Genomic DNA, 14906 nt, shown 5'->3' with positions numbered 1-14906 from the left:
TGGGAAAACTGTCAGCATTCAATTGAGTCCGTATCCTTGGGGCAATTTAAGCTAGATGTGTACACAAAAGAAAGTCCAGGGCATGTTGGCCAGATCAGGCATAAATGGTCTTACTTTGGCAAGGCAAACTCTGGAGCTTTTACCATCAGTCCTTTTTTTCCTCCCCCACCTTGTTTTCTACATCCCAACAACAACTAGTGAAGGTTTCAGTACTGAAGAAGGCAGCTTCTTCATGTAGAATGTAGCAGTAGGAGTTTGAATAGAAGGCATTTGAGCAGCAGGTTAATTACTATACCCAGTGTCTGGGTATATGGATGCTTTCCTGAGTGTGTTAGGTCTGAGAATTTTAGTTCATGATAAAGGGTGTGGTTTTTTGTTTTGCAAAATAACTGAATTTCAAACTGAGTGCTCATTAATAATGTGCTTTATGCAATGGCGCTAGTGGAATGAAGAGACAAACATAATTAATGCAGCTAAATTCAGAGGCAGAAGGAGTCGTCCCAAGAGCAGGTTTACTCATAGGCTGTAGCCAGTTCTGGAATGCTCTTTTAGAAACACCCACCCTGGATTCCCAGCTGTGCTTCATGTCCCCTTGTCATTGCTTCATGTCCCCTTGTCATTGCTTTGCAGGGATGATATGACCAAACAGTTGACTACAGTTTCTTGAGGGTTGGAGCTGATTCTGTCCCTTGATTGCTGTGTGCTGCTCATTTATTTGACAAACAATTTTAAAAACAAAAGAAACAAACCCATAAATACTAAGGTGGGAAAGAAGCCAAGTGTATGTATGTTTGTTCATTCACTTATTAAACATGTTCACTACTATTAAGCAGAAGTTCCACACTCCAGCTATAGAGAAGACATGCAGCATGTCTTCTGTATAGCTGGAAGCACAGTTTAGTCCCTTGGTCCAGCTTGGGCCACTGCCTAACAAAGACAGAAGTGAGCTGATCCACATCAAATTAAAAGTGTTTGTCACTTTTTTCTCAAAATCTCCAGTCTTCCTCCAGATATTTACTGCTACAAGGTTAGTGCTTGGCAGAGTTTCCAGACTATCAGACTGCCCTTAGAATTTCCTTCTTAGGAAGACAAGGTGTGGCAATACTTTGAGACAAAAATCAGTACAGTTTTAGGGACTTCAAGTGAGTCTCTCTTTCCACACTCTACCTCTTTTTGCCAAATGATCGATGTGGAGGACTAGGGCATTTCCTCTAAAAAACTATATACCATGAGGAGGATGCTCAATATAAAGGGATGTTGGAACTCTTCTTTCCTTACCAGTTTTGATAAGCTAGAGTATGTGAGGAGAGATAAGATGTTGCACTCGAGTGGTGATAAATAAAGGAAGAGGAAGTGTGTTTACAAGTAGGATGCTTGAAAGTGGGAAAAGCTGCAACACAAATAGCCTGTAAGATCCAGTGTGGATATTTGAAATAGGCTCACTTTAAGCTGATTGAATACAGAACCAACACAAGCTTATAGCATGGACAGAGGTAGTCCTGACCCCACAGACCCAGGCAATTTTGAAGTAAGGAATCAAGTGAGGCAGTGCCTTGGGACTGTAACAGTTTTGGCACAAATGTTAGACTTAAATCCAAGTTGCTGCCTGAGAAGTAACATCCAATATATATGTCAGCCTTGAAAAATTGGACTTACTTTGTGCAACATATAAGTGCAATTTTTAAAATTTATTTATTTACTATGGCATGTATTGTGCAGTTGTAGAAGGACATAAAAACTGATTTCTGAGCTGAAATGATGTTGAATCTGAAGCAAAATCATTACAATCTAAGCCTGCAAAACTATTACTAAGCACTAAAAATGACCCATTAAAGCAAGAGATCGCATAAAGATTTGGACAAGCTCACTTCCCTGTTCACTGGGATACATTCCTCTGCTGTATTCACTTCCAGCAGGTTTTTAATGTTTCCTAAATCACACAACCCAAATCACCTTGTTGTGTCTGTCCCAGAGCACTACTTATCTGGGTGAATGAGAATGCTGACTTCAAGAATGCAGGAGCAGATATATTTATTGTGAGACTCCACAAAATTGGTCTTTTCCTGGAATCATTGTCTTTAAATAAAATTACCACTTGCTTCTGAAATAATAATATTAAGAAACTGCTCCAAATAGCCCAAGTCTTCTCTTCTTGAAATCTATAGGAACTTTGCCATGGCTTTAAACTAACATGACAATATACATTTGATTAAGAGATGAACATTTAAAAACCTCAAAATTAATCCATATTTAACGCTTCTAAATTTGATATATGGTGGCATCTATAGAATCAGACAGCTCAAACTTTAAAAACCTTAGAACAAACAAAAAATCTAAATAAAGGCTTGTTAAAATCCAAACTTATTTAGTAATCATGCATTGGAATAGCAGTTGTTTTTGCTGGTCTGATCTGCCTTTCTGTTGGCTGGATTCCCTTTCTGTGACAGATGTGCTATTTATGGAAGGGGATTCTGAATATTTTAAAGCACTGACTGTTAGGAACATCTCATTCCCAGCCTTTAAAATGAAAGAGAGCAAAATGCCAAATAATTTCCCAAAGAAAAACCTCCAAATTAAAAAGATACCTATTTAATCATTAAAAAAAAATAAAAAGGCAGAAAAAAGCAAAATAAAATTTTCTATTTTTAGAAAAGAAGTGAATACATATGTACACCAGCCTAGTTTTTGCTGTGCAACATTTTCTGATTTAATACAATACTTAGTATTAGTCTTCCCTTTTAAAAAGAGGTGCTCTTTTGGAAAAAAAAAAAAAAATCATCATGTACACAGGTTCCTAGGGAAAGATTATGTGTTTGAAAATTTGGCTGCTTTCTTCCTCAGCCGTACTGGAAGGTCAAATGAAAGCTAGTGCTTCTCTGGACAAAACTGGCCTCACAAGGAGGTGTTTATTTGTGCAATTGGTCAGAAACCAACCATCTAGATTTACTTGTACATATGGTAAACAATGCTTACCTAAAGAAATCTTTCAGTGGAGTATTTATAGAGCTAACACATTAATCTTCACAGTTCTGTTCTTCTGGATATCATCTTGCGGTATTTGCAGGTAGAGAGAGATAAAGAGCTGAGAGAAGTCACCAACATAGTGGGGGGGATTTTGCTCTCTAAACAGGTATATCTTATGGTTTGTTTTACCTCACCTGATGGTTTACCCTTCTGGGAAGGTAACTCAGGTTACAGTAAACTGCAGCATGGTTCTCTTATTCTCCTTCTGGAGAACAGAGTGATAATGAAAATAGCACCAGTTTTGCTTATTAGGCTTTTTTTTTTTTTAATTGGATTGGCAGTTTTTTATTATTTTCTCTTTGCATATTTTTCATTATACATGCAAAATATTTTGCTGTATTTTTAAGTTTTCCCAATGATAACCCTTTTTTGACATTTACAAAAATCTAATTCCCACAATTACTCTTGCAGTCTCTGCAGAGGGTGATACCAATTTAACGTATGCAGCTGAACAACATACATGCTAATAATCTCAGAGGGTAATAGAAAGACATTAAGTAGGTGATGTGAAATTTTTAATTATCATCATTATTATCATTATCTTTGCAGCTATGGTTTTATATTTCAATTTTTTTTCTTCAAGACGACAGCACTTTAGTGTCTGCATTGACCTCCATGATGTCAGAATGTCATTGTGCAACCGTAGCTAAGAAAAGCCGCTGAGGAAAAAAAAACAAAGGAGCTTTGCGTCTTCCAATAACATGAGATGTGCATATACAGTACGTAGCATTTTGGAATTTATACTGTGCTAGTGAGTTGTTGCTTTCAGTTTGATTAGACAATCATTGTTTCATTTTCCTTGCTTTGACAGTGAGTATGCTTGCACGCTGCTTAAGTCTTCTTAGCGTTATCTAGGTCAGTGTACTTAGGATAGCTTTTATGTTCTGTAAGTCTGACAGATACCATGCTTGACAGAGATCAGCAGCAAATTCTGTTTTATTTGTTATATCTGAGGAGAGCAAAATATCATAAAACTAATCAGAATTGTGTACCACATAGCACCTACTGTTTCTGCATTGCAGATATATTTAGCTCTAACACTGCTTGTGGTTAACAGGGTGTAGCGTAGACACAGACAGCTGATCATGCAGTCAGACCCGGTGCTCGTGTGGTTTGTCAATACTGCTCAGGATTTTGATGGACTGTAAAAGAGAGAAAACAGAAAGGAGAGAAAAAGAAATGTTTTATTTGTCTGAACATTAAAGCTTTAGCTATATTATTTTTACTATCATTGGCTTTTAATTTTATTTTTTAATACTGGAACTTAAAAATTAAGAAAGCACAGCAAATGCATTCAGGATTTAATATGTGCGACGTGAAATCTTTCTGCATCGAGAGGATGTTGCTGTAGTGGATGCAGCGTTTCTCCAATAAGCAAGAAGACTGTTTTGTTTTCCTCGGCAGGCGACTCAGCCATTGCACAAGCAGATTTTGATAAGAGTTTGAAATGCCTACTACCATATCGTTGTAGAATTTGGAGTTTGCTAACAGTGTTAGTGACTGGAGCTCATCTTGCATCACCAGTTGATGACAATTTTCTTTGTTCCCTCCCACCCAGTTGAACCAAGACTCTGTAGCTGATACGCAATGTCACTTACAACATTAATCAGATACTGCATTTAAGGTGAGCTGTCCCCTGCCTCCTCCCTTACCAGAGCTGTGCTGCAGTATGTATCTTACTCCTGCAAGCCTAAAATGGCAGGCAGGATTAACGTTGCTTGTGCTGTGTGCATGCTGTGTATTGAATTCATTATACTGTGCCTAGTATCTCAAATGTGAGTATGTAAATGGTCTGTGTGCCATGTCGTGCAGTAGTGAAGACTGGTTTGTGCTTCATTACAGGCTTAGATATTTGAGCATCACCTTAAGAATTCTTTTTTCATTTGCAATGTGGTGAGCTGTTAGCTTGTCATCACATTCAAACTACATTATTAGCCCTTGGAAAGGAAAAAAAAAAGCAAACTGTGCTTCCAGATGGTGTCACCCTTTTTCTTCTTGCATTTACTGTAGTTTAAATAATGTATATTGTATTGTTAATTAATGTGAATATCGAATTAAAGCACTTGAAACTTACATATTTATTATGCAGGTAGGAGGCACGTCAAATCTATTTTTAACTCTTACGCAGTCCACGTTGTGCAATGGGCTTTGGTTGTCGAGTTTATATTTTCAGCTGTGATATCAATAGGTTGATTTTCAGTAAATGTGACAAGTGGCCTTTGCAGTGGTCAGCTTCAAGCTTTGAACCCTCTGAGGAGGAGAAAAAAAAAAAAAAGCCAACCTTGTTTTGCAGTTTCAGAAAACCTTGGATGAGGACTTTTTTTTTCCCACTCCTGCTTTCCCTGTTGATAAACTCAGTTCTCCTGCTCACGGTCTATTCAAGCTGCTTCCCATCTGAATTTTGACAACTGCTTCTAAAAAATTATCAAGAAGACCACGAACAGAACTTATCTCCATCGCTTTACATAAAAATGGCTGGGTGCATTGCCATGTTAACACTGCTCTAAGTGGTACATGCAGGTAGGTTGAGATTTGCATGTTTTACTGTTTTCTTGGTCAGTGTTGCAAGAACATGAAATGGGCTTTGGAATGTAGCTTTCAGTCTTAAAATGTACTAAACTGTTAATGAAACCAACCTATATTAAATTTTTGTCTTCACATGTTGACATGGCAATTACTCTTATCTGTTTTTTTTAAATCTATTGTGAAAGTGGAGCAATCATGTCTGTTAAAATAATCATAGGTACTAAGGGCGTGGCAACGCTTATGCAACAAAAGAATTTTTGAAAACCTTATTGATTCCTTTACATTTTAAAGCTGACTATAAGCATTACTAAACTTGCAGCTAAAAGGCAGAAATAAAAATTGAGGAAGATTAGAAAAAAGAAAAATATTTAAATTCTGTCATAAGCGGTTTTGTGTTTTGTGCGAAATATTAATTAAAGAATAATATGCTTTAATGCTTATATTTTCAGTATTGGCTACAAACATAAAACTGCAGTATTACTTGTTATTTAAAGGTAGGAGAACTTTAAAGAGAGAGATTGATATAGATGGCCCTGTCAGTTTAAACTGAGTATCAGTTCACTGAAATGTGTTTTACTTCACACACAAAAAATTAATAAATAAAAACTTAACAGCCTTAAGTAAAAAAACTTGAATTTGAGCATAAAGAATGACAATAATTATGAGTACTGTATTACTTACACCAACTCATATAATATATTTCTTTCAGATTAATACTGGGCCAGAACCAGTTTCCTTGGCAACCAAATCCTTTAAAAAGGTTCAATGGTAGAGATGTAGAAAGATGTTATTCTCTTTAGTAGCAATATCACAATGCAAATGGAAATGTCGCAGTTGTTTCCTCTTAGTTCTAACTCAGAATGTGATCTCACTTTGTGTTTCCATGCGGCTATCAGCTCTTAAATGATGCCATGTTTATAAAGCTGTACACACAAAAACCTGGTTTATTTCTGGTTTGCATTGGTTGTTCCCAGAAACGTACCTGGTTTCTTTTTAATTTAGCCCAGTCTTGCATGTAGGTCAAGGTTTGTACTGTGTGTATATAAAGTAATAGTTTTATTATCATCACAAGTATAAAAATATGACTAAAACATTTAGCAGCTGACACATGTAGAGAATCACAAGGTTTAAACCTTCTTTCAACTTTGCTGAATTCAGCCACAGTAATGCCAATAAACCTGTCTTTAAATAGTGAAAAACCAGTCTGAAGTTCAGGTAAAGAACTGTGTTTAAGCATACTGCAAAAGAACTCCTGTCAGACCTTAAACAAGCCTTTAGAGAATAAGCTCACTTCTGGTCTGCGGTATTTTGCAGATCTCGTAGATTTTGCAAAACTTAAATATTATAATTCTTTATTTCTATTTTTAGCTAATATTTTTTACCATGCCAGTAAAGTTAAATATTATGTACACCACAGGTAACTGCCTATACAGATGAGATGGTACTGAATGTCTCCACTGAGCTTATAACATAGTGTATCTCCTCGTCAATGCCCTTTGTACGTGACTTGAGAAATTCTCACTACTGCAATGAGACTTTTGCAGCAGGGAAGCCATTTTCCTTTCATGTCCTTGACTTTAAAATGACCGAGTATATTTTGTGTCGAAGAAGACTCAGCACAGAAAGTGAATGCAGAGGAGGTATTTAGAAGCACAGCCAATTATCAATAATAGCCCTGACAGTATGAGTAGTATTAAACTAATTCTCATTTACTTCTAAATATACCAGTTCAGTGCATTCCAAATGAGCAGAGTATAACTGTTCAAGAATATGATTTGTCATGTGTCATAATTGGCAAATCCTTAATGATGACAATAAAACCATTAGATTCATAATTATAAGAATAATTTCATGCACTCCAGTATTCCTCTGTTCCACCTAAAGAAGCAGAACTGAAAACGTAACAGACAGCATCTCTCAAGTGACGTATTAAAGCCTGCATTTTTGTAATTTGATTTATCTCCAGTAGCTTGCTTCTGCTGATTATTTTCCTGTCTAAAATGTTAATATGGAGGGCACCATTAAATGTAGTAAGAAAGTAAATTTCTTTGTTTATTTCTTGTGTGGTTATTTTTAAAGGAAATGCTGAGCAAATGATATGTCTAATCTATTTATTGCCTCTGATACTTATCTTTAGAAAACATGGGGCGCTTAGCAATAAACTGTTTTTATTATATCTTTGTGTCTAAACATATCCACTCAAGGCATTTTTAAAAATGGCTCCATTACATGAGCACATTTCCCTATGGTTGTTTTAAATCCATTTGCAGATTTGCTCTTTGTTAAGGGGTGCAAGTACTCTTGCAATGAATATGACTGAACTCAAGTGCTTTCATGAGTCCAGAAAAACTCATTGGCAGCCATGAACAGTAATTTCTTCTTGTGATAGAAACGGATTTCTTTATTTAGGAGGAGTCCAGTAATTAACAAGCTGTTTCCAGTTCTGACTGTTACATGTGGGTTGCTGTATGTATTTCAGTGGCACTTACATGCAGCTCATGCAAAGTGTCAGAATGTTGCTGACAGAAGTGCCATAAAAAATCTTCTGTAAACTTCATCCATTTTATTCTTTTGCTAGGAGGGCTAACCAGGGCATGGAGGAGCAGGTGCAGTTTTTCCCACCTCCAGCACAGCCTGCAAATGCTATTGTAAGGGAGGCCTGTTAAGGTTTTTGGGTTTATTTTGTTTGTGGGTTTGGGGGAGGGGGTGTTTAGTTTTATCACAGAAGTCTAATTGTAGATACTGAACTACCCTTTTTATAATTGGAATTTGCTCCTCTATCCATGGAAATTCCATTTCTGCCTAACAGGAAATCTAAACAAAGGATGAGTAAAAATGAACTCAAACAAAAAATTATTCACTTGGACACTGTCCTGCTTGTTTTTCAATGGTCTTTCTAATAAGAGTTACTTCTGTCTCTAAACTTCATTTTGATTTGAAACTGCTGGTCACTCAGTGGATAACTAGCTGTGTTCAGATAATATTTGTCAGACTATTAAACAGATTCTGGTAGTAATGAATACGTACCAATTAACCCTTTTGAGGTAGTGTCTGTTGTGCTTTTTCACATAAATTGCTTTACTAAGTATTAAAAGGGCTTTATTATGGATAATATTGTATTTCAATTCCAGTATTATCAAATTTGGGAATCTTTAGCTTTGGTAAGATCTTTAACTGTTGGATTCCTCCAAACATGATGTTTAAGCTTCCCATTTTTCATATTTTGGTCACTTATGAATATGCCATTATTGGAATTTGAGGTAATAGTAATGACTTACTGCATTTATTTTTCACTCTGGCCTTTGTTAAGGGCAGATGTGAGCTACAGATTTCTCATTCAAATTAACATATACTAAAAATGTACAAGGCTAAACCAACAACAACAACAAAAAATTAACTCACCTTCTTACCTTTTCAAGCCAAAGTAATGGATCCTGTATTTCCTGTACAATGTAATTGCTAAGAGCATACAGTGTATTTGCAAATGGAGGATGGAGCTGTGTATTCTTAATTGCTGCTCCATACTTGCTGCTGTATGAATGCCTATCAGCTGAGTCATAAGGCCTTATCTGCATGATTTTGCAATTTCTCTATGGAACAATTTCATTTTTTTCAGTATCTTTGGAACAAAACCCAGTTCCACGTAATTTTTATACTGTTACAGGAAAATCTTTTTTGTATGTTTGATACAAAATAATAAAATCAGGATGTTTGACAGTGATGAATAATCATTTAAGAAGAGAAATACAGGAAGTGTATTCCAGAGAACAAGAGCTGCCTAGAAATGTCATTATCATAGATCCTGTGGTGATATCTGTGACAGGAGAGATCAAAAGAAAAGTGGTGGAAGAAAAAGAGGAGAAAGGAAACGTCTTTCAAAATAATTACTTTAAACTTGAAAACATCCTTACATTTCTGTCTAGAGCATATCATTATGTCCAGTCTGCACAACACAGGTTAAACCATAATAAAACAATGCAGCAGAAGTTTGGTTAATGCTACTGGTTTATTGCTGGTGTGTTCTAAAATCCCCAGATGTAGATTTGGAGCCCTACAGCACCCCAGGGAAAATTCTGATGAATTACACAATGTATGTGGAAATGAGTACTTGTCTAATAATTCAGTCATTAAATTTGGATTTTTCCCTTTGCAGGCTGATACACTGTAGCCACACAGCTCACAAAATTACTGAGATGGTTTTGCTGAAAATACCTGTCAATACCACTTTTAAAAGACTCTAACAGAAGAACAACCTGATTTTAGGTGGGTAAGTTTATGGGGTAATTTCACATAGAAATAGAGATAAATTATTTAACACCATCACCACTACATTACCTGGGTTTATTTTCCGTTAATTTCTTGTTTATTACAGTAATTTAAGATTTGTTCTCACTATGGTATCACATTGCTCTATTTGCATGTCAATATTGAGGAATTTTCCAGTTCCTACCAGATTTCTATTTCCATAGATATTGGACAAAAAAAAAAAAATCAGACAGAATAGTTTTTGGAACAGGTTGTTACAGCCTCCGGTGATCTGCACAAACCAAACATTTTGGTATGCACGCAAACCTCCTGAACATGCCAGAATGTTAGCTCTGGATCCCAGTCATGATGTCCATTACAAACCTGTGCCACACAGGAAAGGCAGAGGAACTCTCAGTGCCACTGCCTGTTTCTGACCCTGCTGTGTTGGTTACACTAGATATGGTTCATGGAACCTCTACCTTTATACATTACTTTAATCAGGGACATAAAAAAGCCTCTTGATTCGTGAGCTGGAAAGAGCAGTTTGTAGATTCAGGTATAGTATTGTGATAAATAATCACAAAGGATATTTCAAAATAACAGCTCACATTTGGCATGGCTTTTTCAAATATAAGCAGTTTCTTTTTTTCTTATTGTGAATATCCAATAATAATCTTAGTTAGTGTAAGTATGCCTGGTATCTGTGCTTCAGATTTAAGATATATTTGTATTGAATGAACGAATCAGTGAAATTTTAACTAATTCATTAATTTTTAATGTGGTCCTTGGTACCAAAAGGTATAAGAAAGGGAGAATTCCCACTGATATCAGTGGCACTACTTGCACAAATTTTGGTAGGAGATGCTTTGTTGCATCAGAGCCGTTCTTGCTGTGGTATTTCTAAATTGAAATAAGTGATTAAGGTCTCCAGGCAGAATGTACAGTAGGGAATCAAATTTCTAAAAAACTCAAAAAAACCACCATACTACAAGTCAAAAAGCCCTCTTCAATTCCTAGAATATCTCAAAATGTTTTCTGTAATTAAATTTACTTTTAATATACAATGTTGTGTGTTCCTTTACAGAAAATGTAAAGGATTTTCAGAGGCAATAAAATGCCATTGGTGGTTTAAACTAATCAGTGAAGCATTACAATTAGATAAATTCAGGTTACCTGCATTTACAGAAGCAATGAGCTACAAAACCCAAGTTGTATCTATTTTAAGTAAATTATCTTAGAACACTTGCTCAGTACATTTTAGACAGAATACTGGGCCATAACCTGTTTCCTTGACAACCACATAGGAATTAAAGGTACATTAGCAAAGCTGCAGATGTGTGTCAGTGAATGCTTATTAAGCAGCCCAATGCATTTACATACCATGTGCTCACAATAATGCATGCATCTTGAAAATCACCATATAAAAAGATTTCTGGGCATGGCCCAGCGTGGTTTGCTAATACTCAAAGATTTTAACCAAACCCCCTCATGTTTTCAATAGAAATATCTCCTGTGATTTTTTTTTATTATTGCACTTTCAATCTGGCTTGCAATAGCCGGATAAAATTGGCATTGTAGGCTTGGCCTGCAAATGGAAACCTTCTTCTAGGATTCTGAATACTTAGAGCACTACTGTAGGTACAGATGGAAATCATGGGTAATGGTGTCTTTCAGAAATGCTCAGGCACTCTCAATTTGAATCTTGCACCAGCATTCAGAAGCGAACATGATCATATTGCTTTACACAGTGACAAAATAAAGGCACTAAATAAGAATGAAGCTGGTGTTGCTTGTAGTCTGGTTCTAACTAACGTCGTCAGGCAAAGAGATACGACCCAAGTGTCGTCTTCTGGCAGAAGAAGACAACAGGAGAAGGCAGGAGGTTGAGAAATAGTTGTGGAAGTCAAAATGACTGTTGATCCTGAACTTTTGGAATAATATCTGGATGTAGCATTTAGGTAGCACTTACACTTTTGTGCAAGTGTTCAGTCCTGGATTAAAAAGAAGCTTAGATCAGTTCTGAGAAATTTGTCTGCAGACTTCAGCAAGTATATGTACAGGTTATTTTTAGCCTTTCTTCTTAAAGTATTAATTCAGATATAAAATGAAAAGTGTATCCAACCCTTTTTGGGTTATGCCAAATTATGTATTTTAAAGAAATATGTCTAAAATCCTATTAATTAAAAAGATGGAGAAAATGGGAATCTCCAGATCCTGGGTTTAAATTCAGTGGGTGTAACCTGAGAAGTTTCTTAGGTGACAAGTAGGCTCATTAAATCTGCCTTGAAATCAGTGAAAATATTCCCTTTTTTTTTTTTTTTGGAGTGCTTAGTAAGAGAGTAGACTTCATATATAACAATCAGATTTAGGAAATGAAGATTATCCTGACAATTTTCAACATTTCCCTTGCTCTCAACAGCCAAGATGAGAATCAATACCAGAATCTAGTATTAATTTCATAAAGTTTAAACACTGCCACAGGAAACTTTTCATGATCCTGAACCATAAACAATGTGGATATGTACTATCACATGCTACTTACTGTTAAGGCCTCTGAGTGAATAAGAGTTTGGGAAATTATTATGGAGAGGCAAGCCAACTGTTGGGGTTTTAGTAGCAGCAATAGCAGCAGTAGTAGTAGTAGTAGTAGTAGTAGCAGCAGTAGTAGTAGTTGTTGTTGCTGCTGCTCTTGTCCCCCACCTGAGCTGAGCTCAGATCTGAGCAGTTCACATTGGTGGCAGAGCAAGCAGCACAAACCAGAGCTGGAGACACCACGGTTTTCTCTGTACTGCCAGTGCTATCTGCTTTTGTTACAGTTCTTCTCCACTGCATGAGCAGAGGTCTGCTTCAGCCTTTAGTCTGGAATCATGCAGTAGGATGGGAAAGGAGGAGTAGGGCTTGGGCTGGGCCCCTTTGGTCAGCACAAAATGGAGCATAAGAATATTTAAGAGCATATGAAGTTCTCGAGTGTTCACAGAACTGTCATAATATTGACCACACAGAAGTGATGACTGAGAGCAGTATACAATTCCTTGTATGTTGGTTTTGGTTTACCAAAACAATAGCAAAACCAAAAATATTTTGCAAAATTTTAAGGAATACTGGAGTATTATAAGGAATACTAGTGGTGGCAAATTAATAGCTTGAAGACCAGCTCTGCTTTCCAAAATGGCTGTGTCCAGCCACCTGGCAGATGAACTGAATGAGGTGCAGATTGAACTCTATTTCCAGTCCATTTTGATTTGCTACATCAGCTGTAGTAAAGGGCAAGAACTGATGCATTGGCCTGGCCCCCACACACCTCACCCAGAACAGCAGCCCTGAGCCTGCATTGTGGATGCTGGCTCCCATATCCAAATGATGCTTCCTCTGAAAACTGGAAAACAGAGGCTGAACTCAACTACTTTTTTTTTTAATTATCTTTCTGATAACAGAACATGCAAAAGAATACCACACAGTAATTGTTCTGAATGGACAAAACCTAAATGTTTAGTTTGCTTCTTTTGTTTCAAGCTATTCAAATATATTAATCACTACATTTGACAACAGTCATCAACAGAAGAATGTCTGTTGTTGTCACTCTGCCTGTAAACATAGCTTCATGTTTGCAACTGGTCTCTGTTAGCTAAGGACTGGTATGTCCTACAAGTGTAGGCAGCTAGAAAACAGCTTGCCAGAAGCACATTAAAAAAGAAAGACTTAAATGGAAAATAATAATAAGATTGTTCAGAGATAGCAAGATGTAAAGTCAGCTGATTCTTCGTAGCAGTACAACATAAGCTTTTGTATTTTGTGTAAGAGAAGAATTTGGATTTATGTTACTGTCGTTGCTTCATTTTCTTTTTTAGACTGGTGAAAGAGAAAAAGATGTAGTTGCACCTTTTAAAATTGCTTGTATATGGGACTCTGATTAGGCCATGGCTAAATTTCAAGAAGGCAGCATTTCTTGGAGAAAGATTTGGTTCGGTGCACATGCACAGCTCACACAGTTTGAGAGCCAAGTGAGTTGTCCCAGGTTTCTCTCCTCTCCACCAGACCTGGAAGGGCAGGGGGCTGCTGCAGGTGCTGTAACTGGGCTCCTTCTCCCTCCACTTGATGCTGAATAACAGGAAGAGGGCTGCACATGAACTCCTTCCCTTGCTCATGGGCCACAAAGGAGAGCTGAAGTCACTCTGGGTTGCTGGGTCTTTGCTGTGTCCCCCTCCTGAGTGAAGGGCTGGCCTGCCTGAGGGTACAGAGGAGCTGTTTCCTTCTCAGCAGCACCCCTGCATGCTCTCACCTCAGCAGGGAGAGCAATGAAGATGACAGTCTATCCTAGCATTTTTCTCTTGGATAGGCTGGTCTAGGCACAGAGACAGAAACCAGTAGAATCCTGGCCAAACTCCTGTTGCTTATGAGAAATTTGCAAGACTGAGTAATGCTCTATATGTTGTTTTCTGCTGTCACTTAAGAACTGACACTGCTTGTCTAGAGAGGAATATTGGCACAATTTTTTCATTAAATACTCTTACAGAAAGAATACCATATGCCACAACTTGCAGAAGTGAGATTATCAGACTTCAGCAAAGCATCCCAACACCACCATTTCAGTAACCTTGGAAATGTTTTATACATTTTAAAGAGATTTGCTGAAAATTTTCTCTAGATCTTGCAGATTTACCATATGAGAAATAATCCAATACTAAAACTCCTTGGACTTCCTTCTGAAAGGAACACAGTATTTGTGTGCTGTGATGCACAATCATTTATGTTTAACAGGAATTGGTACATATACTCCAGCAAGCTCACTGTTTCTGAAGTACATCATTAGTGTTGAGGATTACACGTTGGAATCAGGGTTGCAGAGCACATTGATCTAGTCCAGCTTCTCCCAGATATCACTGTAGTGCATTCACAGGTCCAGCTGCAGCACCAGTGCCTCCATTTTCTTTGCATGCAGTTGGTTTTCCATGAAAAATTAGAATGATTATGTAAAATCTTGGATGAGGCCAAGACAGCCTTAGAGAAAGAATTACTTTTTCTGAAGAATATTTTTTTTAACACACAATGAGCTGATGGGACTGTGAATTCCCAACAGCTCAAATTATATATATAAATATAAATTAGTA

The 14906-nt window shown here is 37.0% G+C and overlaps 1 protein-coding gene across 2 annotated transcripts in view; it reads left to right on the top strand.

Moving 5' to 3' along the window:
- ZBTB38 (zinc finger and BTB domain containing 38) overlaps positions 1-14906 on the top strand; it is a 39051-nt gene that overhangs the window by 9474 nt on the left and 14671 nt on the right. Inside the window, exons 2-5 of one of the 2 annotated variants that reach the window (XM_018913013.3) lie at positions 3608-3743; positions 4583-4648; positions 5318-5544; positions 9704-9813. The gene's annotated coding sequence lies outside the window, so the exon portion shown is untranslated. Of the gene's footprint in view, positions 1-3607; positions 3744-4510; positions 4649-5317; positions 5545-9703; positions 9814-14906 lie in introns of those variants that run through there. The other variant, XM_009089192.4, reaches the window with a different exon arrangement.

This window comes from Serinus canaria, chromosome 9 (genome assembly GCF_022539315.1).
Source record: "Serinus canaria isolate serCan28SL12 chromosome 9, serCan2020, whole genome shotgun sequence".
Lineage (NCBI taxonomy): Eukaryota > Metazoa > Chordata > Aves > Passeriformes > Fringillidae > Serinus > Serinus canaria.
Note: the sequence above shows the minus strand (reverse complement) of the source record. Positions and strands in the feature narration are given on the sequence as shown.